Genomic DNA, 27,731 nt, shown 5'->3' on the forward strand with positions numbered 1-27,731 from the left:
AAGACTCAGAAAAGCTGGTGTGCAAACAAGCAAACAAACAAAAACCCACCTTACCTAAACTCCTCTACAACAAACCCTAGGTCCATAGTGTCAATACTACCAGATCTTTCCCCATCACCTAAGATTCTCTAGTTAGAATCCTCCGAGCAAGGCATCTGGTCTACCAGTTCCAGGCTCATGATAACTATGCACTAACTCATCAATATGTGGGGTGCCTACTGTTTGTTAGACAAGCACAGACCCTATCAGGGAAAACAAAGCAGTAATGATATTCATGTGGTGATTACAGTAGAGGGTGAAACAGGGCATCCCAGGCAGCAACACCATGAGCCAGGTCTGTCTTCCTCCCAATCTCTATGAGGCTGTTAATCCAGTGTACTGCCCAAAACACCACGACACACAGACTACACAGCAGGACTACTCCGTGCTTCTGGGCCCTCCTTTTGGTACTCAGTCTCCTTTTATACATCAGAAATGCCCTTCTTTAGGTAAGTCATCATGTTCTCTTGTTATGTATAGCATAAAAACTTCACATACAGAAGGGGGAAGGATGTGCTAAACACCTTATATATGCCAACATCTCACAAAGAAACCTGTAAACAGGCCTTCATTTATTTACTTACCTATGAGAAAGTGGAGATCTAGAGGATGCGTAGTTTATTCAAGGTAAAGTCACTATTTAATATCCAAAGCAGGTACTCCCCTGCTGTGGCCTACTCTAACTCTGGGTAAGCATTGTACACCCAGGACTTCCTCTAAAACAGTCTGTAGGCTTGGAGGTTAATGGGCCCCAGGTAGCACTTTTAAATGAAAGGATATGAAGTCACACACATGAAAACTCAATTTTGACACCTCTTCAATTACTTGTGTGTATAGGCTTTTACTCTAAATACTAGCTCACAAATCATAAGCTACAAGCTTTAGTTCCAAGCGTTTGCTGGCCAATCGCTAATAGCTGATCAATAATTTCCCACGTTATAAACTGCAAGAATTTGAGGACCTTTCTGTTTCCAGAGCTCATGGCTTTCCAAGGTTCATGTTTTAGAGACAAGTTCTTCAGGGATGTATGTTGTGGATTTTAAAAAGCCCATTTTTTTTTTCTTACACATTTTGCAAATTCACTTCAGAGTTCTGTTGGTGTGGTCCTCTGGTCTACTTCCCGGAAAAGCATCGCACGCTCTGGCAAATTTGAATACGGTCAGCTGCAAGAGGCTTCCTTCATCTGCTCAATGAAGACCTGAGTGCATTCTGGAACTAACTCTTAAGTCAGAACCCGGGGAGCAATTCCTGTCAGCACTGACATCTGGTGGCTGTGGAGAGGCCAGCATGCCAATGCCCTACTGAAAGCACAGACCCAGGGAAAAAGCACCAATCTAGACTGCAGCAGAATTCTCTCTTTATGTCCCTCCTCCTCCTAGATCACCTTGCTTGTCCAGGCGGTTGGACTTAACAAGGTCACTCATAGTGACTCATATAGGGTCAGGATCATCTCCTGTCCTGTGTTCCTAAGTAAACTACTCAAATTCTGAAAGACTCCCTATGACATCATAATAAAAAAAAAATCTATAGTATAATCAGTGTATCTTATTTTGTTTACTCCCCAATAGTTCCTTCAATGTTAAGTTCCATGTACCTTTCAACACTTACAGAGCACTTATTAAGTGCTGAACTCTTTGCATGTATTTTCCTGTGTATACTTCATGAAGCCCCATGAGATGGCTATCTTGTCGTTACTGTCATCTATAGGTGAGAAAGCTGAGGCTAACTTACTCTCAGTTGTAGAGTAAACAGATGGCAAACTTGCAGTTCCATCCAGGAAAGTCTGATGTTAAAGTCTTTGACCTTAGCCAGTCTCTTTCCTGTAATTTCAGCCTCCTGGCTTCGATGAAGACTGAGCAGTCTCTGTCCACAAAAATCCTTCATCACCTGATAGTTGGTGACATCTGCTGCGACCAGGCCAAGCTAGTAATAGAGGCCCACTCAGACCTTATGGATACTCCATTACCCTACCTTAAAGAGTAATAAACAAAGATGGGCCTTGTGGCAGGTTTCTCTCAGCATATTTTCTGGTCAGTAGGTAAAGGCAAAGACAATACTGTTGTTAGTAAGGTTCTAAATACTGTGACCCAGTGCTGACACAGGCTTCTATCACCATTGATTTAAACCCTTAATTGGCTTCCCCCAGCTCCAGGATAAAGCCCCACACTCCTATAGAATTGTGTGGCTTTCATTCTGGACCCCTCCCTACTCATCTGTATCTCCAACCGTTCCCCTTGTTAGGGATAAAGGGGCAACAGGCTTAACTTCTTATCTCACTCCAGTGGCACTGGGCTCTCTGAATCCCAGGCTGACACACCTGTGTTTACATCACTGCCCATTCCAACTAACCAGTCCCATTCCCAAACACTACCCTCCCTCGACCTGATCATCCACTTCCGAGGGCAGCGGGTCCCTCAGAAAGTCTTTCCAGATTGTTCCTTTTTATGTCTCGGCCTCCTGCTACTGCTAGTGTAGTAAAACGCCTTCTCCTCATTTCTAGCTGATACTTTTCTTTGGGAAACAAAAAGTATTTCATTTAGCATTGTACTCCAATGTAAAGCATAAAATTTTAGATGATAGATAGATAGATAGATAGATAGATAGATAGATAGATAGATAGATAGATAGGTGTGAGAGAGAAACCAGTGCCCTGTGTTAGCATCCATTTTAGTGCTAAGCCCTTCTTAGAGTGTTTCTCAGTTGGAATTTGGGATAAAGCAATTCATTACAGAAACTGTCCTTGTGGTAGAGAATCTTCCCCAGGTCAAGAACCTGTAGCTGAAAGGTGGCTCTGACTCTGATAGAATATCCTTTCCTTTGAGTGACGTGTGTTCACGATGTTCTTGTTTTGTTTTGAATGTTTCATCTCTAATATTATCTCTCCCTCGGACATGCCTCATCTATAAGTTCCTGGAGTCTCTTGGGTGCCGGTGAGCTTGGCTTGCCCATAGTTGTTATGAACCTGCCTACCACAGAGATGGTGTGGAATTTTAAGAAGACTGCACAGACAGAGATGTTGGTCTGGTTGCCAGATTAAAGAAGACTTGTCCTTTTCTTCCTAACCAACCTTGTAAAAACAGCAAAAAAAAAAATTTTTCTAGATTTTTCCATTCTCCGATGTGAACTTTAGACACACAGGCTCTAGATATCAGGTTTGAGTAGGGAGTCAATGAGCAGCTTGCAGTGGTGCTGATGCTGAGATTAGAAAGGCTTTGGCGAATATTCGACATTGCTGACAAACAGTCATGCTGAGAGATTAGAAATTCTTGATAGGCGGTCCCAGTATTTTTTGCAAATGGAGATTTTTCAATTAATACCAGTCTTTAGTAGTAGGAGAAACGTCTGTAATAAATATACCATTAAGCTTTCTGGTTTGAAGGACAACCTTTACTTATACCAGGCCTTGTATGATTCTTATCTATAAATAGATAGAGAAGGCACATGAAAAGCTTAACTCTCATAGGGAAGACATAAAATTCTGTCTTGTCTTTTCATATACTCATAGACATTGATCGCTTTAATATGAAAAAGTACCTCACTTAGAACAATTACCTTCAGCAATCTACGTATAAGCAGAACATTACATTGTAAACGTGTTCACTTTTTCTCCACTATATGTGCAAGATGATAGAGACAAGAAAAGTAGGCAGAAGATGACACTAAGTAATTTGGAGGCATTATTACCAAGTGAGGCTGCCGAGGTTTTTGTCTTCTTGACAAATTGAAGGAAGCCAGCAGAACAAATCTTGTTTCCGGAGAGCGCTTTCACTTAGCTACCCTCTAAGTGGAGACACATTATTCCTAGAGAGAAAAATCAAAGTTCTCCAACCACCGGAGATAAAATGGCAAATTTGGCTTCCAGCAGAACATTTTTCGACAGCCACTACAGTTTCAGAAAAAGAAAATAAGAAAATTAAATTTGACAGAAATAAAGGGGAGGGAAAAAGAGAAGAAAATTTTTTCCCAGTTAGCATCTCAATGTCTTTGGAGAAAATTTAGGGCAATTCAGTAACAGCCCACTTCAGCACCTCCCTGTGTTTTCTTATAGATGTGAATGTCATCTTAATGGAGCTGCCACCCTATGGGCAATAGGCAGTGCCTACATGTCAGTCCTCAGACTGACTATATGATGACTCGCTCAAAACAACTTGAGAGCAAGCCCGAGTCATGGTTCACCTGGAAATGAATTGCACACTTCTCCATCAGACATCATTTGTATAAACTCAACACCGGACTTCTGGGGAATTTTCTCATGTCTAATCTGCAGCTGTGGCTTTGGATGGAGAGGCTAGGTTGTCCCCTGTTTGGATAACTGCACTGTCCAAAAGGTAGTTTTTATTTAAACAGCTGATGTTACTTCAAAGACAATTAAAGTTGATTCTTTTTTATCCTTTTTTTTCCCTTAGAAAAGAAAGATTCAGATCTGACCTTATACTATGTAACTGACCTTGATCTTACACTTATACTATGTAGCTGACCTTATACTATACTATGTAACTGAGGGAGGCTCTGAGTAGGAGACCACAGGGATGCTCCTCCATTCCTACCTCACCACCTGGTGTATGTACCAGGAAGAAGTGGAACCAAAACTAAAGTTGGATAGTGATAAATTCAAACCTTTACCCACTCAACTACACCCCCAGTCTTCCAAAAGCTAATTCTTGATTTTAAACCAATCCCAACTCTACAAAACCAAGTTGACTCTTTAATCACAATAGCTGACAAATGGCCAGCGGCTATAACACTGGACAATGGGAATGCTACATAGACCATCACTATCGCAGCAGAGAGCCTTATTTGTTGGGTTCTCCCAGAATGTGTGGATAGAGGAGAGCTGGAATTGGGCGGTGAAGTGCTACAAAGGAAGCAGCAAGGGAAGAAAAGTTGCAGTGGATATTCAAAAGCAGCCAGAAGGGAATTCGAGTGGAGAAATAATTGCTGGTCACCTGCTCTGTGAACACTGAGCCAAACCTTGGAGACATAAAGTTGGATAGTGATAAATTCAGATTAGGAGGGATGAAACAGGAACACTTATTACAAAATCATGTTGACGCAAGTTACAGTGGGAGACGCATCAGGAGAGTGCAGTGAAAGAAGTGCTCATGGCATTGTGGGAATCGGAGAGGAGGTCACCTAGTGACTGGAGGCTAAAGGAGAGGTCCAATGGGTAGGATGAACTCCAGGAGAAAAATGGCAGGGGTTAGAGGGAGCTGTGACAACAGAGATGCCCACAAAGGAGCCCAGGACAGAGCAGAGCCCAGGACAGAGCACAGCCCAGGATAGAGCAGAGCCCAGGACAGAGCAGAACTCTGTACCCAGTGCAGACAAGGGTACAGAGTTCCAACAAAACCACTGTTTGTTATGTTTTGCTTTTAATTAGTTCCCTAGCACTACTTTGTAAAAAAAATCATTTATCTTTATTTCTTGAAGTTATGAAATATGATAAATGTAGGTAGAAGTCAGGAGAAGGTCCTGAGTCTTGGCTTTATTGTCCCATGCCAGCTGTATGACCTGCCTGACTTCTCTGACTCTGAGTTTACCCTCAGCCACAGGACTGGAGGCTGTTGATAGCTGTTTTGGAATCCTAGCAAGAGGACTGAGTGAATGGGTTTTAACTGTACCTAGCAGAGACTAGATGCTCTGCAGGTGTCAGGTCCCTCCCTTTCCCAAAGGCACTGTGGTAGGATGCTCAGTTCAGATCCCACTCAGCTCCAGACTCTTGCCTCTTGCTGGCACAGTGAGGATGCAGATGCTGGATTCTCTGGTGACAGGAGCGTGGATGTGTCGCAGCTCATGCTGAGCATAGCAGCGCTGCAGCTGGAGTGAGAACGGCAATCCTTTGGTAGGCCTCCATCCACACTTCTCGGGCTGAGGATAAACATTTGCCAACTGATGTTACAGTAACAGTTTGGAAATGGTAGGAAGAAACCACGTGGGACCTTTGCGTGGAGAAGTAATGGAGGGTGGTTTCTGTTTATGCTCACTGGTCAGCTTTGTGTAAACTGCACCCATGGACGGATGTTTGACACTTTTTCAATTCAATCACATATACATTAGGTTTATGGAGGTGGTTTTTTTTTTTATTAACATATCATTTGCTGCCTTTTTATTCATCTCAGCTCCCAAGCCAATGTTTAACTTTTTTGAAAGCAAGAAATACTCTTGGGGTATTAAGAACAGTCTTGTGCTAGTTGTAAAATGAAGAGAGAAATTGTTTCCTATGTACCTGGAATCTAAAATCCACCAAGAAAAGTGGTCAGAGCAGGTAAGACTAGCAAGTCCATTACAGTGTAACATTTGGTGTCAGATCGTGACATTACATTTAGTGTTGCTGTGGAAGTCTGGACCTGCTTCACATGGGTCTCAAGGAACTCTGCATCCTGCAGCTGGGGAGAAAGCTTAGTCAGTAACATGCTTGCCATGCAAGCACAGAATCTGAGTGTGGTCCCCTGAACCCCCATAAACACTGGGCACAAAGGTACATGCATGCACTGCTAATGTTGGCAGACAATCCTTAGGGCTCACTGGCCTGCCACCCTAGGTAAATCACTGAGTTTCCAGGACAGAGAGAAACTCACTCAGTAAAAAACAAATGCCAGGCTAGAGAGATGGCTCAGTGGTTAAGAGCACCAGCTGCTCTTCCCGAGGTCCTGACTTCAATTCCCAGCAACCACATGGTGGCTCACAACCAACTGTAACAGGATCTGAGGCCCTCTTCTGGTGTGTCTGAAGACAGTAACAATGTACTCATATACATCAATAAATACATAAATAATTAATAAATAAATAAATAAATAAATAAATAAATAAATAAATAAATACAAATGCCATCCAAGGATGACCTTTTACCTTCATTGACATATACACCCGCACACAGGAGAACACCCACATGGATACACACACACATATAATACTGCATCCTGAAATATGCTAGAAAAATCCATTAAGGTTCTGCAGCTATTACCCCTTCTGAGTTATCCTAACGGGATGCAGTAAATAATGTGTCTTATATTTTTTCAGTAGTGTATTAATTTTTCTTATGTAATGAACTGAATGTTAGGAAATCATACAACGTCGACCACAGAAGTCTCTTCACTGGCTTACTTTATTATCCACCCTGCACAGGAAACATATTGACTATTTGCTGTTTTCTCCGAAGTGATGACGCTCATCCAGTTCAAGTTATCTAAATGATCAGTTTCTTGTGACTGCTATAACAAATTACCGCAGACTTATGCCTGAAGACAACAGACATTTATCCTCTCCCTGTATCAGAGGGCAGAAGTCCATAATCAGTATCACTGGACAACAGTCGAGGTAGCAGCAGGACCATGGTCCTTCCAAAAGCCCTGCTAAAAAATTCTGTTGCTTGCCTCTTCCAGCTTCTGGTGGTTGGAGCATTCCTTGGCTTGTGGCCATGTCACTCCAGTATGTGCTTCTGGTGGTCTTGTTGCCTTTACATCTCACTCTTTCCCTCTTATGAAAATTACATTGTTGACTGTACTGGGTAAGGTGGGGTGAATAGTACCTCCATCTCAAGATCTGCGAAGATACTTTTCTAATTGGGGATGGTAATTTTCAGAAAGAAGGTACAACTGGATCTTCTGGAGGTTGGATTAGCTGATTAGAATGTCAATGACTGTGAGAGGTTGGAATGTTGCAGGTCTAGAGCTTAATTATAATTTATCATAGGCCATCTTGAGCCTCCTTAGTAGCCTTCCCTGTCCATCTATATATCAAGCCCAAAACCCATGACTAATAGACACAAGTCTTTTGAACTATATTAATTTAATGAAACCATAGTTTCTACCTACTGGAAGGCCAAGAGACATCAGATAGCATCCAAGACCCTTAGCTGAAATTTCTCCGCCTTCCTATAATAACTGCCAGTAAAGCTGAATATATATTTGAAAAGTGCCTTGATTGATGATTCTTTGTTCTGCTACTATAAAAACTTCATGAAAGTGATTCCATGTTGGAGCATGGAGTTAGGGGTAATCTAAATCTGTGCCATGGTAACTCATAGTTGGCTCTAGAACAAACTATCTCAGGGCCCTCTTGGGGTGGAGCGGGGAATTGTGGTTTTGCACCAACACAACAAATGACATTTATAGGTCTTAAGGTTTAAAACTTGGTGTCTTTGAGAACTATAATCCAGCCTACTAGAGTAAATATCAAAAAGTAATGAAGCTTTTCATCTTCCAATTAATCATACACACACACACACACACACACACACACACACACACCTCACAATATCAATGACCAAAGTGCTGATTGCACCTTATTTATGTTGACAAAACTAAGAGGGAACTATTCTGGTAACTCTCTGTTCTCTACTAACCCCCATCTTCCAATAGCCCTCATTCCTCTGACAGACTTAATCTGGTTCCCTTTAAGGTCATCTTAGAAGATGTGGGGTGATTCCAGCTTGTCAGTTGAATTCTGTACCTCCAGATGCTGCCTTTCATTGTCCCACGGGTGAGGGTCACCTAAGTCCCAGTTTACCAGCCCCTCCTGTCCTGTTGCGCTGGGGATTCCAGACTCCACGGCAGAACAACTGATGAAATCTGCTTCATGGATGATGTAAGGCCGGGCTCTCGGGGCTGTGCCTGAGCAAGTTGGCTCCGTACTCTTGTGTGACAACTGGGTTGCTTGCCTGTGGAACATTTCACCAGTCCCCAGAGCCCTGGCTTTGTAAGCATCCTTCGGAGCTTTACTTGTGAAGCAGAATTCTGGAGAATCCTATGTACAAAGCACAGGGACAAGCCAAGGTGATACACAGTCCAGGAGGGACCAAATCCCAGCCTTTGTAGGCTGCATCCTCTCCAGAACCAGTTGTCTCCATCCCAAAAGCTGGCTCTGGCAGACAATCTGAAGGGCCTCCCCTGGGGAATTCAGAGTAGCGCCATGGTGGTTTTGCTCTCTCAAGTGATCAGGCATTGATGACTAATACCAAACCTACCAGGAGAAGTTGAGTTCACAGCTCAGCACCTGGCTGCCTCTTACTCTTACTCACAAGTATCTGTTTTACTGCAGAGAGGGAATCAGCTAAATTTCAATGTGAAACAAACAACCATTTCCAGAACTTTCATTGGCCACTGGTAATCATTACTCAAGGAAAGACTTTTTAAAATAATAATGAAACATAACCCCAATTACCCATAGTTCGTCTGCCACTTTTAATTTTCCCAGTGGCCAGCATCATTTTCACCAATATATTTTAAGCCAAGCATGAAAATATTAAGAATGTCAATAAATTAATATTTGCAGCGCTGACAAAAGACATAATGGAGCAACTAAACCACATGTCAGACGGGGCTTATTACACAAATAAGGCCATCCTCCATGAAGGCTGTACTGAAGAATGAGGGAGCTGATGGAGCCAGGGTGTCCACTTAGTGCCTAGCAAGAGGTACTGGCTTGATTAATAGCAGCCAACACTATTATTAGCACAGCAGTGGGACCCACATGGCATCTCTATGCAGAATTAGCAAAGGGAGAAGTAGGAGAGGCGGGGAAGAAGAGGAGTCAGGTAAGAGAGACCAACAGAAGGGTCTTCCAAGCTTCCTCAGTATAAAAACACCCAGGAGACACCACCCAGAATGAGCGCTAGATGCCACCCACTGAGTTTAAAACGTCATACTTTTCCTTCATACCAGAAAACATAAAATCTAAGGCTGGAAAGGCAATTAGCCCTGTTTATTTTCTTCTCTTAATAAAAACGAAAGTCCCAGGTGGTGATTTTTTTTTTCCATTTACCCACCCCTGAGATTCAATCCTGGTACCGTGGTTTTATGGGTCATTTACCTATCTGTAATATTTGGAAAGTGTAGTTAATCAGGTAAAGCATCTCCCTTCTCATGAGGCAACCAAGAACCCCCTTGATCTCCATAAAGAAATAGATGACATATAGATCAACCCTCCACCCTTTCAGTCTGTCAGTGTATTGGAGTGAGATAAGTAGCTGGTATTCGGCTCCAATTTTTCTCCAGGGATGGGGCTGGGTATTAACCATTGATGTTCTAGCACTTGGTATGTCAACTGTTGGTCCACAGAGGATTTAAAGAGCTTCTCAACATCAATACACACACTGCTATGATCGCGTGTAAGCTGGGATAAAGATCAGCAACATATAAAACTAGAAAAATCAAGACTGAAGAAAATCCCTGGTTGTCACAGGTGCTACAGCTATGCTTCAATTCAACGGGAGAAAGAGGTTTCCAGGCAACGCCAGGAACTGGACCCAAGAGGCTCACCTCAGACTGGAGAGCAAGAGATATCAGGAGTCTCCAGCATCGCCAGGAAGACAGCAAGTATGTGCACATAAGAAGACAGGCAGTGTGGGGCGGGGCTTGCTCCTGACCTTACAGACTAACCTACCCTTTTTCCTCTTCAGTATGGCTCCAGACACATACTGAAGACTAACCTGTTGATGAAGGCTGTGTCCAGATGCCTTTGACATCAGGTGGGCAAAAGAACAAAAAGAACTTCTGTAGGCTACCCGTGGGCAAAGCCAGGGATTTCCTGGAGAAACACTTAGGTCCTAACATGTCAGCAGTGAAATGCCAAGTTCCCGGCGTCCTGTATCAGGGGTCATAACTCTTAACACTCTTGACACAGAAAATACTCAAAGCATGTGTTGCCAGTCACGCAGCAAGGTAAAAACAAAAACAAAAGTGCTCTCGTGAGGAATAGCTTCCCCCATGAACCTGTCTGGGTGGATTACTGTGCCACAACCTCCAGAGGGGCTGGGTGAGCGAGCCTGCAGCAGATGGCCACTAGCTGTGGAGGAGTAAGGCACTTGAGAGGGCAACTGCCAAGAGGAATGCTTTTCATTTTAAAGTGGTTAAGCCAGGTGTGGTGGTACAAAGCTGACATCCTGGCATTGGAGGCTGAGGCAGAGGTTGGGGAGACTCCAAGGCCAATCTGGGGTGTATAAAGAGACCTTGTCTGAGGTGAGGCTTTTAATACTGAATGGTTCTTTTTTTTTTTTTTTTTTTTTTTTTTTTTTAAGTAAAAGAAAAGCAACTGGTTTTGAGGATTCCGGTTTGTGGGAGGGCTCCCTGATCTCTAACAAGAGCACACAGGTGGACTAACCCAAAGGTTTATATGTTGCCATTCTCTTTGTCTCTAGGAATTTAAGAGCTGTTTCAAAACATCGAAACACTGTGATACAAGCTTGTCTATAGTTCAAAGTGGCAGTAGAAAATAATTCAAAGAGATTGTCTAATTTCATAGCTGCCTATTCCAGCCAACCATGCTTCTGATATTCAGTGTACAGAAAGCCCACCCCATCTGAACTAACAGCACAATCATTTTTTAAAAAGCTATGGACTCTCCACTTAATCTATTTTGATACAAAAAGTGTGGGGAAGGGATTCCTAGGTATCTGTTCCCCATGCCCTTGTGCCTTATTTCCTCAGAATAAGTAAAACAAAGTTATATCCTAGTCCCTGGAGCCTGAAAATATGCTAGACTATGTGGCAAAGGGGAATTCTTGGCCTGTCTGGACCAACTAAACCAAATTCTCTGACCCTGCACTTCAGGGTTGTCAGACAATTCCAAGGCACATTCTTAAACTTCTGAGTTTAAAGATCCTATGGTTACATTGTGTCCATGAAGATAATCTTCCCCATTGCAAAGTCTAGATTGAAAACTCCATTCTACTTTCAGCCTTAACTCCTCTGTGTCATGTAACATGATAGAGCAAGTTTCTTAGTCCCTATTCTAGTGCTGTGAAGAGATACCATGACCAAGGCAACTCTTATAAAAGAAAACATTTAATTAGGGGCTGGCTTAGAGTTTCAGAGGTTTGGTCCAGTATCATCATTTGCAGGGAGCATGGCAGCATGCACGGTGCAAGAGCAGTAGCTGAGAGCTACCTCCTGATCTGCAGAGAGGGAGAGAGAGAGAACCCGGCCTAGCATGAGCTTCTAAAGCCTCAAAGCCCACCCCCAGTGACATACTTCCATACTTCCTCCAACAAGGCCACACCTCCTAATTCTTCTAATCCGCACCCTGGTAACTCAGCATTCAAATACATGAGCTAATGGGGACCATTCTTACTCAAACCTCGACAGACCTCCATAAACTTTACCTTTTTATGAATATATATATATATATATATATATATATATATATATATATATATGTATGTATATATGTATATATATGTATATATTCTAGATTATGGACTATGCAGGCACTGGTGGTGCGTGCTTTTAATCTCACCACTCAGGAGGCAGATATAGGCACTTTTTTTGAGTTTTTTTGAGTTTGAGGCCAGCCTGTTTACAGAGTGAGTTTCAGGACAACCTTGGCTACACAGAGAAACTTTGTCTTAAAAAACAAACAAATAAGTTTAGATCATGGACCAAGAGCACATGAGACTTCTTTCACTCAGTCTTGTCATCACCACAGTGAGCAGTGTCTGCTGTTCTATGTCAGAGCTTAAGTTTTCTTCCCTTGTGATGTCTTTTCACCCAAGAAATTTTTACATGACCCCAGGCATATTCTCCTGTAAAGTAACACCTACAAACAATAAATCATAAAGAGATTTGTTTTTAAAACAAATATATATATATATATATATATATATATATATATATATACACATATATATATATATAATTTATTTAAAGTAAAGGTAAATTTTCACACTGGTGAGATGGTCATAATTTATTTTTTATAGACAGTGTGGCTTAATATTTTTCTGAAGTATGTAGAACACCTTCAGCTCTTGTCAGAGTTGATTGATATTTTCATTTCATGAGCCCCTGTCACAGCTCTAGACCTGTGGTGGGACCTGAGAGAGGATAGAGCTAATAAACGAGGTATATTAAAGTCTCACGTGATAACCAACTTTATTCAGAGCATCGGACAATTTATACTCTGAAGACTAAGAAAAATAACATGAATAAAGTATACAATCACAAGTATGAGCTACACATGGGAAAAACATATTTTTCCATAAAGGCATATAAAGGATAGGTTAAACATTTAATTGATAATGAATAATCTAAAGTAAACTCACTCCTATCTGATACACCTGGGGGGAGCACAAAAACGCATTCTAAGAACAATGTTGTGCTTTAACGAGACTGAGATCACAGATCCTTGTCTGTTTTCTTGGAGCTTTTGCACAAGCATTCAGGTGTCTCCTCACTCAGTTCCTTTCTTGGACCACATTCTGACAGTCACATTGCTTTACACCAACAGAGTATAAAGTGGTGATGTATGTTTAGGACTATTCTAAAAATTGTTGAAAAATCTGTCCTATTCCCAAGCCAGAAGTCATTTGATGATTTGTTATGGAACTCAAGCCATCGACTCAAATAACAAGTTTTAAAGTCAAACACCGTAACACAATACACCCAAAGACACAAAGTAGATGTGGCTTTGTCTGCTTGTGTTTTGTAATGTAACCATTATGGCTGTCTAAGAACAGAAAACTTTGTTAAGTACAGTTAAAAACACTGCAGTTCACAAGATAGAACAGTCTCTGACCACAGTGTTCAGGCAGTGTTCAGGTGTTCACTTGCATTCTGTGTCTTGACAGCACGCACAGTGTAAAGTGTACATGCTCTACACTCAGAACCATGATGCTCTATGGGCAAAGTGCTGCCAGAAATAGTTAGGATTCATTGTGTTTGGTTTTTGAATTGGCGTTTGTTATTTGTAAGTTCAGAAATGCTTTACTATTACCTTGTGGTTTGCAATTCTTCATTTAGTTCCCTGACCCCATAAGGGACAACAACCTTCAGTTCAAGAAGTTTGTGTTCTATGTTCCAGTGTGATGACCATGACCCTTGGAGCTAACATCAAGCTGAGATGGCTCATCAGGTAAAGACATCTACCACTATGCTCGACAACCATGTTGGATGCTTAGACTCTACATGGTAGAAGCAAAAAACCCACACTTACATAGTGGTATGCACATGCCCTCCCATCTTCAATCAATCAATTAATATAAAAGAAAATAAATAAAATAATGACATAAAATCATCTTGAGAACCTAGTAGTTGACACAGCCCAGAGGTGGTGAAATGAGCTACTGTCTCTGTGAGGTGAAGAACAATTGCTGCTAGTATCCTGTACTAACTGTACTAACTGAGACAGAGGGTAGGAAGTATTTGCCAGTTTAATAACTGCATACCAGGAACAAAAGCTGCACTGATTGAACATCTAGAACAGTGTATACAATTGTGTCACCATCTGATGGAACAATGTTTAAAGCGACTCAATGTCTCCAAGATCCATAGCTTTTTTGTAAAGACCAAATAGATGAGTTAAACGCAAATTTGAGGGAAACTACTGTCCCCTTTACTTTTTAAAAACCTTCTGGGAAGTGCTGATCTCTGATTTCCAGGGGATTATAGTGTTTTTCTTTGTTTTCTCATTGTGGTTCTAGTTCCACCTGTTACTTAATCGTTAACAGTCTTTACACCACAAAGCCAATGTGCTGCTAAACATTATTCGGAAGTTGGGAAAACAATCACAAGGTGGCTTTACAAACCTGCAGAAATACATTGTCTCTCACGATTCATTTGCCACTTCCAAAGAACCTCTGTGGTGTTCTGCATCTCTGGACATTAATATACCAATATACCGGCCCAGGTCTTGAGTTCTCCCTTTTCACAGGGCAGAGCTCAGATAACAAATAGCTTTGACTATTTGAGAAAGTTAAAGTTATAGGAAGTAGCTCCTCTTGACAGGGGCTCAAGACTCTGGCTTCCCCTTCAGTCAGTGGCTCCAGATTTATAAACTTCTTAGGTCTGAAAATTGGATTAAAGCCTTTGTAATTTCACCCTTGCAACTCAACTTGTGACAGTGCTTTCCAGATCTACAGTATTTTTTTTTAAATCATTTATGCATACACACAGGTGTACATGCATATTGACATGAATATATGAACTTCAAGTGTGTCTTCCTAGTAACCTGGCTACCTCTTCATTTTTAAAACCTCGATAATCAGTTAACTACCAACAAAGATAAAATGACAGTCTGTCCTGCTGCCAGAGCTGTCCGACTCACTGCAAATAAGACTCACTAGCGTTATGCTTAGGAAGGAAATGAGGTGTCAGAAAGCTATCACAGAGGGGGTAGAATTCAATTTTTAAAATGCTTTCTTCTGGAATTATTTCTTCTCTTCCTCCAGCATGTCAACAGACTCACTGAGTTTCAGTAGTATCTACCTCTGCTTTTCTCCCACACAGGACTACTGCAACACTCCCCACCCCCACCCCGAGAATGCACTTCTCACCCTTCCATTCACAAGGCATTGGTTAAAGGGCCACTTTGGTGGGTTGCTGGCTCATGTGTGGCATGTATGTATAAATGACTCTTCTAAGTCTTTGGAATTCCCCCGTGATGCGTTTATAAAAAGATAAAGAGAGAGGGGATATGTTTGGTGGAGGTGTAATCAGGTATGGGGGAAGGAGGTGCCTCTGAGGGCCCATGCTGAGGCATTCATTCCTTCCCCCTGAGGGACCAGCCACATGATGAAGGTATAGCATAGAATAGAGTTTATTTAGGGCATAGGGAGGGGAGTTGAGAGGGTAGTGGAGACAGAAAGAGAGCAGAGGAGTAGACAAGTAGAGGCCGGCCATGAGCACATGTAAAGACAGGGGGGAGGGGAATGAGGAGAGAATGAGGGAGGAAGGGGTGAGGGGACAGAGTGGGAGCAAGAAGGCAAGAACAAGAGCAAGAGAGAGTGGAGAGGGCAAGCAGCCCCTTTTATAGTAACTCAGGCATACCTGGCTGTTGCCAGGTAACTGTGGGGCGGAGCTTAGACAAAATGCTAACACCCTATACACTTTCCTTCCGAGTACACCACCATTTGGTTCTATGTCCAGTCGATAAGACAGCCTGAGTCACAATCATTTTTCATGTTGTACCAACTAGGAAAATGAATTCAGAGTCTTCCAGAAATGCCCCCATACCAGGGAATCAAGTCCGATGAAAAATTTTGCTTCCTTCTCTGTATCTTACATTCTTATTGTCTAGTCTCTTGGAGGGGGTTGGTGATATAAATGAGCAAAATCTTATGGCTCCTTAGGTACTGAACCTGTCCTTATGGAGCCTGGTAGAGTGTTACTCTGTTGCAAGTCGAGGAGGATAAAAGACTCCAAGCAACTGATTGATGAGGCTTATCATTGACTAGAAGATACCTCTGGCAAGAGAGAGTTGATGGAATTTGGTTAGTTTATGGACTCTGGTTTGACTAAGCCCATTGCAGCTCTCAGAGTCCTGTTCTTTTGTATGAGAGACTAGAGGTACTGTGGTCCCATTCCATCAACCCACAGAGTCACACTGTATTCCTCATCAGAATGCAGTCACACTGTATTCCTCATCAGAATGCATCCATCTTGTAGGTGGTCGAAGGAATGAACCTTCTAGGGAGTCATAAAACCTCCCTGCTCTCTCCTCCCTTCTGACTGCACCGCAAAACAGTAAGTTTACAATCCTTAGCACATATTTTTTCAAATGTTTTCTCAATGTAAGGAGAAACAACCCTTCACTACCATAGTCTTTGCATCCCTCATTTGTTTTGTTTTGTTTTGTCTTGTTTTGTTTTGTTGAGACAGGGTTTCTCTGTGTAGCCCTGGCTGTCCTGGAACTCACTCTGTAGACCAAGCTGGCCTTGAACTCAGAAATCCATCTGTCTCTGCCTCCCAAGTGCTGGGATTAAAGGCGTGCGCCACCACCACCCGGCTGCATCCCTCATTCTTACCTGCAATCCCTCTCCCACCCTCCCACCCCCAGGTACCAAAGTGGGCTGATGGATGCATTCTGAAGACGAATGCAGTATGACTCTGTGGGTTAATGAAATGGGACCCACAGTCTCTCTAGGTCTCTCATATAAAAGTTTAGATTTTGATTGGGAAAGAACAGGACTCTGAGAGCTGCAGTGGAGTCCGTTGAGTGGGTTCAGTCAGACCGGAGTTCATAAATCAACAAAATGCCAACAACTCTCTCTTTGCCTTCACTGGATACTTTATTTCAAGTGACCAATGGGTGCTAAGAATTTTGCCATGGCCTGGCAGGCAATGCCAGTTTTCATGCTTTAACACTGACCTAATCGATGCATTTTTTCATACCTAACATGTCAGAACAAAGAAATTTGGAGTTCTAATTTCTCTAGTCTGTTGTCCCCAGCCTTCTGGGTACCAACGAAAGTTAATTATAGCTCTACTGAATAGGACATAAGCCATTCTAGCAAGATTGAGAATTGAGCGATTTACTATAGGACATTTAAAAAGCTCACTTAACCATTGGAAGAACCAAGGAAATGGGCTAAGGTGGAGATTTCAGAAATACTTCCCACAGCTCTGTAGTAGAAGTGGATCACCAAGGGAACTCTTAGCTTTCCCAAGATTAGAAATCTGTCACCTCTTAAACCACAGTCTTGGTGTCAAAATCAGGAAGTCACACAGAGTGGAAGCTCCCCTGGACAGAAAGTTGGTTTCTCGACAGGCCAGAAATGTTTTTATTCTCACCTACAAAAGGATATTTCTGTGGCCTGCCTCTTGACACCCAAAATGCAATGCCTCTAAGACTGGTTTGTTTGTTGTTTGTTTGTTTGTTTGTTTGTTTTGTTGCAAAACAATAGTAGAAACATCAACAGTATGGCCCCTACTTCAGTCTGTCTTTTCAGCTTTGCACTCATGCAATATCACAGTTCTATAAATGTAAGTCCAATGCAGAACCCTGAGGGTGAGGAGTCTGGGAACTGGGATGTGAACACTCTACCCTCTTCAGTACAGAAAAGCATGTTAGAAGGCAAGTAAGGGACTGGAGAGATGGCTCAGAGGTTAAGAGCCCCGACTGCTTTTCCAAAGGTCCTGAGTTCAATTCCCAGCAACCACATGTTAGTTCACAATCATCTGTAATGGGATTTGCCTTCTTCTGGTGTGTCTAAAGACAGCTACAGTGTCCTCACATATATAAAATAAGTAAATCTTAAAAATAAGGAGAAGAAGAAGAAGAAGAAGAAGAAGAAGAAGAAGAAGAAGAAGAAGAAGAAGAAGAAGAAGAAGAAGAAGAAGAAGAAGAAGGCGGCAAGTAAGGTGGACTCTGGCGGGAGCAGATCTACCAAACTTGTCACTAATCCCAAATACTGTCTTACCTCGAGCAATGACAACAAGCCTGTGTAAGGTAACTCTTTGCAAACCTTTCTTTATGCTCTCCATCTATCTAGTGTGATCCTTTGATAGCTGTGGGTCAGGGAAAGTTATTGATTTGTTTCTGTTTGCTTGATGTCATTGAGAAACATCCCCTTCACCCTGCTGCAGCACAGAACATTGTCTGTTTATCTTGATGAGATTCCCTAGGAGCTTCTAAACCATCCAGGTACCTGTAAGTGATAGTTGGTAGCATTATAGTTTGAAATGCATTGTACTCATTTCTGAAAACTAATACAGGGAACCAAAACACCCCCCTTCTTTCCATTCACTTCCAAAAACAGAGAGTTTACTGTCTTGAAGAAAAACATGTTCATGACCTCTTGCCTTGAAACCAATAATGTACCATACAGAAGAGTCCCGGTGGAGATGACCAGTCTATCTTTTTCAAGATATCCTCTTTCTTATCTTTCATTCAGTTGTCTTGAAACTCCCAAAGTCTCTGGAGTAATCCCTCTGCATGAAACAGAAGATCTTTGTGTCTCTCAACGGAACCCTGGCCCAGAGAACAGCAGCCCCTCCTTCAAAGTCAGCTCTCAGCACCAAGACCTATTTGGATATATAAATATTCATTTGTACAGGGCGTCAAGTACCCAGTGCATCGCCCACCTGTCGATTTCAGAAGATCAGACCATGGTATTCATGCTTCTGCCTTCAGTGGAGACTCTGTGAAGTCATTCCTAATCTAGAGAAACTGATTGTAACTTGCAAATGAAACGAGACACTAAATAGCCATTTTCTTTTCAAATTAGTCCCCTCCCTGCTCCCATTACCTATCAAGACACTGACTGAAAGGGAAAGGTAGCTAAAAAGTGTAAAAGAGATCAGTTTCAGAAGCATGATCTTGCCAAGGTCCACATCAACTCAGAAAAAAAAAATTTTATTCAAAACATTGATTGAGAAGGCAGCTTCAGCCCAGTAATGTAGCATGTACTGACATGAGCAGACCAGACTCACTCTCTCTCTCTCTCCCTCCCTCCTTCCTTCTCTCTCTCTCTCTCTCCTTCCCTCCTTCTTCTCTCCTTCTCCAAGGAAAGAAAGGAAATGGAGATAATTATTCCAGTAATTCAATAGTTCCCTCTCCACCTGAATTATTAGAATAATTGCCGCTCGCTGGTGGAGACTGGATTACAGGTTTAGTAGCTGTTCTGGGCTCAGATCCTAAGAACAGTCATCACAGTACAGTTATCTTCTCTTTCAGCATTCCCGCTGTGAACCCCATGCTGCTTCACAGTGTATGTATACCCACTCTTTCTCATGTCTTTAAATGCACTCTGATCCCAGCTTTCCTGTCTAATCCTACATCCTCTACTTGTCTATCAAACAGAGGCAGGTCTCAGCTGGTACTGGCTGGTACCGACTCCAAAAGAAGGTATTTAATGTGGGGGGGGGGGACCAGAACCATTGATAATTATATGCCATTCCTACTGCTTTATAAGAAGTCAAAGAAGGAGTAAGAGAACACACACAATGCTCATGTGCACATGCACACACACAGGCACACTTGCGTGCACACACACACACACACACACACACACACACACACACACACACAGAAGGGATTTCTTCCTGGAATTCTGCCTAGCTTGCTGCTTATGATGTCTTTCAACTCCCTCCACCCCTCACCCCCCAAAACACACTCCAGTGCAGGATTTCTGAACATCTTGTTTTTCTGACCTAATTTCTGTCTTGTAGTCTCCCTCTTAACATCTCTCTCTCTCTCTCTCTCTCTCTCTCTCTCTCTCACACACACACACATACACACACACTGTATTTCTAGTATGACACAGTACTCATAACTAACAGCACTTTAGCTCTAAGGCTCCCTAACTGTGTGACTTCCAGTCACAGAGTCACCTATAAACTGCTGGGCAAGTTCTATCCTCCAGTAAATTAATCTGTAAAATGAGAATAGTAAAACATTTATTGCAAAGTGCTGGGGTTTTTTGTTTGTTTGTTTTTGTTTTTTTCGAGACAGGGTTTCTCTGTGTAACCCTGGCTGTCCTAGAACTCACTCTGTAGACCAGGCTGGCCTCGAACTCAGAAATCTGCCTGCCTCTGCCTCCCACCCAAGTGCTGGGATTAAAGGCATGTACCACCACTGCCTGGCTGCAAAGTGCTGTTTTGAAGGGTTAAATGTTAATGCAGTGCTTAGAAAAGATTGAAGCAAGGTGCTTTCCAGTCCATATCAACTTTTGCTATTATGAACATGCCTCTGGGTGCTACATTACATTATTAAATCCTGATTCTAAGTGCTAGCCATGTCTACGGTGTCCGTGTGGGTCACTCTGCAGCCCTACCACAAAATCCTGAGAAAACAACTTGGAAGGAAAGATTTGACTTGTAGGTTCAGAGTCTTTTCAGTCCATGATCAGCCAGTCTATGCCACTGCTTTTAAGGGCATGGCTCAAAGGGAGATTTCCCATCTCGTCACAGCTAAGCAGAAAGATGCAGAGAAAGGAAGAGGGCAAGGATAAGATGCACTCTTGAAAGGCTTCCCTCAGGCCTAGAAGCCGGGCAGTGGTGGCGCACGCCTTTAATCCCAGCACTCAGGAGTCAGAGGCAGGCAGATTTCTGAGTTTGAGGCCAGCCTGGTCTACAGAGTGAGTTCCAGGACAGCCCGGACTACACAGAGAAATTCTGTCTTGAAAAACCAGAAAGAAAGAAAGAAAGAGAGAGAGAGAGAGAGAGAGAGAGAGAGAGAGAGAGAGAGAGAAAGGGAAAGAAAGAGAAAGGAAAGGAGAAGAGAAGAAAAGGAAAAGAAAAGAAAGGCTTCCTTTGATGACCCACTTCTCCCAGGACTTCTAGTAATCCATTCAGCTATGAAATCATCAAGGATTAATCCATTGGTGAAATAGGGCCTTCATGAGCCAGTCACCTTTCAAAAGCCTGCTAGCCTACAATCAAGCCTCTAAGGAGCATTTTTAGACTCAAACCATGTCTCTTCAGAAGAAGAGATTTTTTTTTTCTTTATTAAAATACCAAAACTGAGCTGGGAGCTCAGTGGGTAAACTACTCAAGCAAGCATAGGTAGCTGAATTTGGATCTCTAGATCTTACATTAAAAACTGGATGCAGTAGCTCACAACAGTTATTTTAGCATTCCTATGGTTAGGACTGTGGAGGCGGGAGAATCCCCAGGGCTCATGTACCAGCTAGCCTAGTGTATGCAGCAGGTAACAAGAGACTCTTTTCTCAAACAAGGGATAAGGCAAAAGCCAAAACCCAAGGTTATCCTCTGACATACAATGCATGCCATGGCACATACTGCCCTACACACACACATACACACACACACACACACACACACACACACACATCAGAGAGGAGAGTTTTGTTGTTCTCTTTCTTTCCTCTTTTTTTTTTTTTAAAGAAAAAGATATCAGAGCCAATTAGATGGTTATTGTCCTGAATAGCCCTTAATTGTAACTTGACACAGCCTAGAGTCATCTGAGAGGTGGCGCCTCAATCAAGAAATTGAATAGAATGGCCTGTAGGGATGTCTGTGGGGCACTATCTTGGTGATTAATTGGTATAAAAGGACCCTGCCCACTGTAAACAATACCATCCCTGGGCAGGCAATGCTGGGCCCTGTAGTAAAGTTCACCTACTGCGTAAGTAGCTGGGTATGCACCATTGAGTGAGCCCCAAAGAAAGCCAGCAAGCTACCTTCTTCTGTGGTTCCCGCTTGCAAGTTCCTATCCTGAGTCCCCTCAATGATGGCTTATGACCTGGAAACAGAAGCCAATAATCTCTTTCCTTTAAAAGTTGCTTTCGGTCATCAGATTTGTCACACTAAAGATGGAAACAAGACTGGACCAGAGATGAATGTCCTAGACAAAGGCTGGTGGTACAACGCACATGAATGTTGCCAAAGGAATCATGTGCTTGAGATGTGCAACTTGAGAGAGCAGGAGAGGCCTGCTTAGAAGGACAGGTCTCGAATGGGGCTGGCGTGTTCTGATTGATCCACAGCTTCCACGAAGCTGAGAAACCAAAGATCGGGGAATGGCACAGACGCTCAGATGAGGTTCACCATTTCTTTTCCTAATCTCCCTAACGCTGCAACCCCTTAAGACAGTTCCTTGTGTCGTAGTAACCCACCAATCATAAAATTATTGCCATTGCTACTTCATGACTGTAATTTCACTGCTGTTACGAATCATGGTGTATTTCCAGAACCAGGGTTGCTAAAGGGGTCGCGACCCACAGGTTGAGAACCATGGTTCCCGGGCGGTGCTTTACAAACTTTAACAATAACAGGGATCTGAGAAGCTTATTAAAGTGTAATGTTGCCTCTTTAGATATTCTGACTCAGTACAACTGGGTTGCCCTCATTCACTGTACCCGCCCCACCAGGGGCATATTGACTGCATATGGCTGCTTCTTGATTAGTTGTAGAATGTACAAGCTGCCTACCTAAAAATGACAAAGAGAAAGAGTCAGAGTCGCATGTAGGTGGCTCCAGATCCATACTGAAGGTGAGTTGGATAGCTTGCTATCTGAAAGGGAATGCAGCCTGCAGTCTCCTACACTGTGAACCACTACACAACCTCGTCATTGCTTGCAACATTGTATCCACAGCTGACAATGGCTACAGTAAAGATGGGGAAAGTTAGGTGGAGAAAAGCCCAGAACATTTGTGCTTCATTATATATAGAAAGCTTTAATAAAAGGCAGGACGCTCTTTTTTATTTTTCCAAAATATATGTCCCTTCTGAGTGCTACTGGCTGTGAAGTAATCCGAAGGCAACCAAATACAAAGAGCACAGAATGAATTGCTGCTGAAAACAGTTATTGCACCCCAAGGCACTGGCCCTGTGATCTCAGCTCCCTGACTCTCATTAAAAACACTACTTTCCAAGCTCCATTAATTGGGAGGTCTCAACATAGTTAGGGTGTCGTAGAAGACTCCACAGGCCTCTGAACACAATGCTTGTAGAGAAAGGATTTATCATCCTCCAGGCAAGCTTGATTCAACAGGTTTTTTGCAGAGCACAGTTAAGTACAAATGGGACATAAAGGAACTAGAAGATACAATCAGAAGCCGCCAAAGAGACTGGTATCTTTCGTGTGGGAAGGAGGCACAGTCAAAACGTAGACATTGAAGGACAGGGAAGAGAGTGTGGCATTCAGCACCAAGTATACTGTTGAGACTGCTTGTGCAATCAGAGCTCAGAAGTCCACACAGAAGCAAGTGAGGAATCGCCCCGGGCCACTTTTGCAGAAGATTTGAAAGGAGAGACTCATGTCCATGGTTCTGCCAATTAAGTCTTGTATTTAACTTGGCTTTTGTCCTCTTCAAAAATCTCTGAACCTGATATGTTGCTCCATTTTCCCCCGGAGGGTATTTCATTGCCAGAGAAGATTGAATCATAAGGGCTTTGAGGTAATGACTGGGTTTAATCCATTGATGGGTTTTTAATACACTATTTGGAGGTGGTGGAACTATGGAAGGTGGAGCCTGGTTGAATTCTCTGGGGCCTATGTATCCTGCCCTGGCCTCTTTCTGTTACTTCTCCACTCTGTGTCCTGTCCACGACGGTGTGAGCGTCTTTGCATTACCCTTCTTACCACAACACTCTGAAACTGTGAGCCAAAATAATCTTCCTCCCTGAAGTTGTTTCTGTCTGTTATTTGGTCACCATGCCAATTAAATCAGCACATTAATGTTCCCAGTGTTCTTTCTTACACACAATTTAACTCGAAACTTTTTGTTTTGTTTTGCTTTGTTTTGCTTTGCTTTTGAGTTTTAACCTAGAATTCAGTGATCTGCAGCAATTAGCATGTTAATCTCTCTGAGTTAAGAGATATAGTTGGGGGGAGGGGGGCGGGCTGGAGGGATGGCTCAGAGATTAAGAGCACTGGCTAATCTTCCAGAGGTCCTGAGTTCAATTCCCAGCAACCACATGGTGGCCCACAACCATCTATATTGACATCTGGTGCTCTCTTCTGGTCTGTAGACATACATGCAGGCAGAATACTGTATATATAATAAGTAAATAAATAAATCTTAAAAGATCTTAAATCTTTGAGAGAGAGAGAGAGAGAGAGAGAGAGAGAGAGAGCCCCTCAAAGAGAGTGAAAACCCAGATTACTACAAAGAGTGTATCCAGTATACCCACCCAGACACTTTTTAAAAACAGATTTATTTATTTATTTACTTTATGCATTTGAGTACACCACCATTGCTCTCTTCAGACACACCAGAAGAGGGCACCAGACACCATTACAGATAGTTGTGAGCCACCATGTGGTTGCTGGGAATTGAAGTCAGGACCTCTGAAAGATCGAGCAGTCAGTGCTCTTACCCACTGAGCCATCTCTTCAGCCCACACCCAGACACTTAAGAGTCAACTCCACGTTGGCTCCGAAAAACACATGGTAAAGCCATGTGCAAGTAGACAACACAGAATGTGAGTCAGGTTACAATATTCCCTGTTCTATGCTGGGCACATACCAGTAGGTACACCAGAAACATTGTCCACTTACCTAGAAGCTCTGAGAGGCATGATTCCATTTTCTCCTAGGTGCCTACCACAGGTAGACTACTATAAGCTGCATAACTTATGTCATGCCATCTACAGTGGGCTCCACTCGTACCACTGATACTCAAGTGACCCCTCGAAGAAATACTAATGATCTATGCTTGTTTTTTAAAGTCACTGTACTGACTGTCAACTTGACACAAACAAAATTCAACAAAGAGAGAGCCTCATTTGAGAAAAATGCCTCCATAAGATACAGCTGTAAGGCATTTCCTTAATTAGTGATCAATGGGGGAAGGTCCAGCCAGTGGTGGGTAGGTCCACCCCTGGGCTGGTGGTCCTGGGTCCTGTAAGAAAGCAGGTTGAGCAAGCTACATACAGCAAGCCAGTAAGCAACATGCCTCTATGGCTTCTGCATCAGCTCCTGCACCAGGAGCCTGCCCTGCTTGAGTTCCTGTCCCAACTTCCTTTGTAGATAAATTGTGATATGGAAATATAAGTTGAATAAACTCTTTTCCGCCCCTTCTTTCCTTTTTAGGTCACGGTGTTTCCTTGCAGCAGCAGCAGAAACCCTAAGACAGCCACACAAGAACATAAAGCTAGGTCTGGGGGCATATGCTTGCAATCTCAGATCTGGAGAAGTGGAGACAAGATCCTCGGTGCTCTCTGACTAGCCAGTCTAACTTAATTGGTGAGGTCTGGGACAATGAGAAAAAGATGCGTTCCTGTGGATGAGGCTCAAGGTTGTTCTCGTACACTGCACACATGCAACTCAACAGTGAGTACGTGTGTCTAGGTCCCTGCTTCTCTACGTCATTGTTCTCTGTGCTCCTCCTGGTTTTCTGTTTATGTACTAATTGGCTGACTCCGGCTGCTTCTTACTGATTTAAAAAGCAATGCAGAAAGAGTGATTCGAGTGTAAGCCACTGAAAGCTTAGGCCTACGTTCCTGCACTGCTTTCTGTGTTCTCTGTGACCAAATTACACCTCAACATCTACTCTCACCTTATGTCTCCAATCACCGTAAAGAAGGAGCCAGAAGCATCAAATCCTCAGAGAGAAGACATGTCTTTCTCACCCATTCATTTGTGTTTATTGAGTCAGACAGGATTGCTTCTAGTCAAGAAAAAAGTAGTTGCTTTAGTCTTTGTATTAAAAAAATAAAGTTTTAACTGTGAAGGTGCCATGGAGACAGGAGTTCCTGTGTAGTATTTCTCAAACTGTGGCCTTTCATCCGGCTACATGAATTGCACAGAATGACTGGGGAGAAGTCTTGAGTTCCAGCCTAGATTATTGGATCAGAACCTGGTTTTGTTTCTATCTATGTCCTGTTTCTTGCACAAGATGACTGTTTACCAGAAGCCAGAGCCTGCTAAGCAAACAGAGACCTGGGTAGCTTTAAGCGGCTGGGAGGTGATGTCATTGATGTATTCAGTGTATCCTCTGCAATGTTCAGCTCAAAGCTCTCACTCAGCTCAGGAAACTCTGTGCACCTAACCCACCTGCACTCTGCAGATTTCAGGCAATGCATTTATAGGTGAAAGTGAAAAAAAAAACTGAGAAGAAAATCAATAAATTATAATCCAAGAAGTTCCACAAAGAAAGTTGAGCCCAGCATAGACCACAACAGCAAGCTGTTACCAGTACACTATGATTTTCTGCTGTCTCCTACTTGTGTGTGTTACTTAGACCAGTGGTTCTCAACCTTCCTGATACTGCAACAAATATAGCTCCTTATGTCATGGTGACCCCCAAACACAAATTTATTTTATCGTTACTTCATAACTGTAATTTTGCTACTGTTATGAATTATAATGTAAATGTCTGTGTTTTCTGATGGTTGTAGGTGACCTCTTATGAAAGGTTCATTCGACTCCCAAAGGGGTCTCGACCCACAGGTTGAGAACTACTGCCTTAGGTCCTATTTGGGTTCAAAAGCCAGTTTGACTCTAGAAGCACGAAGGGATAAACTTGTTGCCTAATTTCTATTGAGAATATAGGAGAAATTTGGTTATAGGCTATAAAAATAACATTACTCTCTTACATTTGCAAAGCAAATTGGATTCCAAACATTCTTTAATTATTACTCTTATTTTATGAGATTATAGTATAATTACATCATTCTTCAGGGGCAATATATCAATGAAAATTTACATTGTTAGAGGTGCTAAGCCGGGCCGGTGGTGGCGCATGCCTTTAATCCTAGTACTTGGGAGGCAGAGGCAGGCGGATTTCTGAGTTCGAGGCCAGCCTGATCTACAGAATGAGTTCCAGGACAGCCAGGGCTACACAGAGAAACCCTGTCTCGAAAAAACAAAAAACAAAAAACAAAACCAAAAACAAAACAGAGAAAAAGAGGTGCTAAAATTGCCATTTTGGCACTAACAAAGTAAATGGCAAACCAAGATTTAGCTACTTCTATAAAACAATTCTTTTCAAATACACTGAAGTCTCAAAAACCAGGTCAGGAGCCATTCTTCTGCCAGCATGTAAGAAATTTACAAATTCTTATTTTGGGGATGGGTTTTCCAAGTTGGTTTTAATCCCTACATACATAGTCAATGGCCAAAAAAGAAATTTAAAAAAAAACTGTGATTTGCCAGAATGAAAATTAGCTCCCCTGAGTCACTGTGTCTGAGTGTATACAGGTTGTTAATAAACGCACCTGTCAATAGATTTGGTCCTAGGAGATTTGTCATGTCTTAAATCACTTCCTGGATTTGTTCAAATCTGCCTGCCAAGCAGGGTTTGTTCTCAGCCACAGTGCCTTTGACCACAAGTAAAGGCTCTTCCATCTGCTTTCACACTAGGGAGATGCTATTTGAATTCAGCGATGAAATAAAAAATTCTATTCACATAAATCCAGGTCTTGTTCTCTTACCCCAAGACATCTCCCGCTGAAACCACAAGAAAAAGAACTTCATTAAGTGAAATGAAGAAGTGTGAACATATGCTGTTCAAGAATAGTGATACGTTCACCTACATATCTCCAAAATATTAATATTCACAAAGCCTTAGATT

The 27,731-nt window shown here is 42.5% G+C and overlaps 2 long non-coding RNA genes across 6 annotated transcripts; one reads left to right on the forward strand and one right to left on the reverse strand.

The window, feature by feature from the left end:
- Nucleotides 1-7,126: 7,126 nt before the first annotated feature.
- LOC143435053 (uncharacterized) lies at nucleotides 7,127-10,684 on the reverse strand. The gene is made up of 2 exons (XR_013105026.1): nucleotides 10,299-10,684; nucleotides 7,127-8,784 (listed from the first exon to the last, which is right to left on the reverse strand). It is a non-coding gene; the product is annotated as an uncharacterized LOC143435053 (long non-coding RNA).
- Nucleotides 9,877-27,539, forward strand: LOC143435052 (uncharacterized). 5 transcript variants are annotated; one of them, XR_013105025.1, is made up of 4 exons: nucleotides 9,877-10,355; nucleotides 10,439-10,507; nucleotides 13,773-18,198; nucleotides 18,644-23,897. It is a non-coding gene; the product is annotated as an uncharacterized LOC143435052 (long non-coding RNA). The 5 variants fall into 5 exon arrangements; XR_013105024.1 differs by having other exon boundaries at nucleotides 13,773-13,884; XR_013105023.1 differs by lacking the exons at nucleotides 9,877-10,355; nucleotides 10,439-10,507 and adding exons at nucleotides 10,516-10,997; nucleotides 25,250-27,539 and having other exon boundaries at nucleotides 13,773-13,884; nucleotides 18,644-23,612.
- The last annotated feature ends 192 nt before the right edge of the window (nucleotides 27,540-27,731 follow it).

Source organism: Arvicanthis niloticus, chromosome 19 (assembly GCF_011762505.2).
Source record: "Arvicanthis niloticus isolate mArvNil1 chromosome 19, mArvNil1.pat.X, whole genome shotgun sequence".
NCBI classification, from domain to species: Eukaryota; Metazoa; Chordata; class Mammalia; order Rodentia; family Muridae; genus Arvicanthis; species Arvicanthis niloticus.